This window comes from Muscardinus avellanarius (genome assembly GCF_963383645.1).
Source record: "Muscardinus avellanarius genome assembly, chromosome: 1".
Lineage (NCBI taxonomy): Eukaryota > Metazoa > Chordata > Mammalia > Rodentia > Gliridae > Muscardinus > Muscardinus avellanarius.
In genome coordinates, this window is record NC_137786.1 from 223,055,233 (window position 1) to 223,056,037 (window position 805).

Genomic DNA, 805 nt, shown 5'->3' on the forward strand with positions numbered 1-805 from the left:
TAGAATAGAAACAGCATACCCATGATTGTAATTGCAGTAGTATTTATATAGTAGACTTTTCACAATTATTTTAGACTAGTTTAACTAAGAGAGGGAAGCTCCTGGAGCACCTTTCAAGTATAAGATTTAAAAAGTAATAATAAGGAATGAATGAAGATTAGAACAATTTTGAATAATGCCGTTCTTTCAAATCGATTTTGAGTTATCACAATTTTAAAGTACTTTGAAAGAGATGATCTATGGGACAAATTACACAAAGAGATTAAATTTGATTGCATAGATGATCTGGGAGGAAAGAGAATAGGTCTTTTATTAAAGGATTTTTGTTGTTATTGTTGTCATTTAAATACCTTCAGTAATTTATTTAAATAAGCAAATTCAATGTGTTATCATGCTGTGTTGTGACATATTTTTTTATATATTTCAGCTCATCAGAGGAACTTAGTACCTTTACCTGTTCTGCTTATTTATCTAATATGTAAATCCTGTGGACTTCTCCTTCACAAAGTGATGTTCTTCAAACTTGCTTCTTTATTTATGTTACAATGCCCACCTTACTCTAATGTCAAATAGTTGCTTTATTAAAGAGCATAAAGACTATCAGTATGAAGGTAAAGGATTTATTTTCTCCTCTTCATTTACAAATATAAGCACAAAAGTTTTTTAAAAAGCTTCTTGTTTAAGTGTTTTTACATCTGATAGAAACATCTAGTAATGTCTTAATCTGATCATCTCTATATTTGATACTTAAAATAAGCATGCCTTTTATTAAAATAATCAATGCAATACATCTTATGAAGATAAG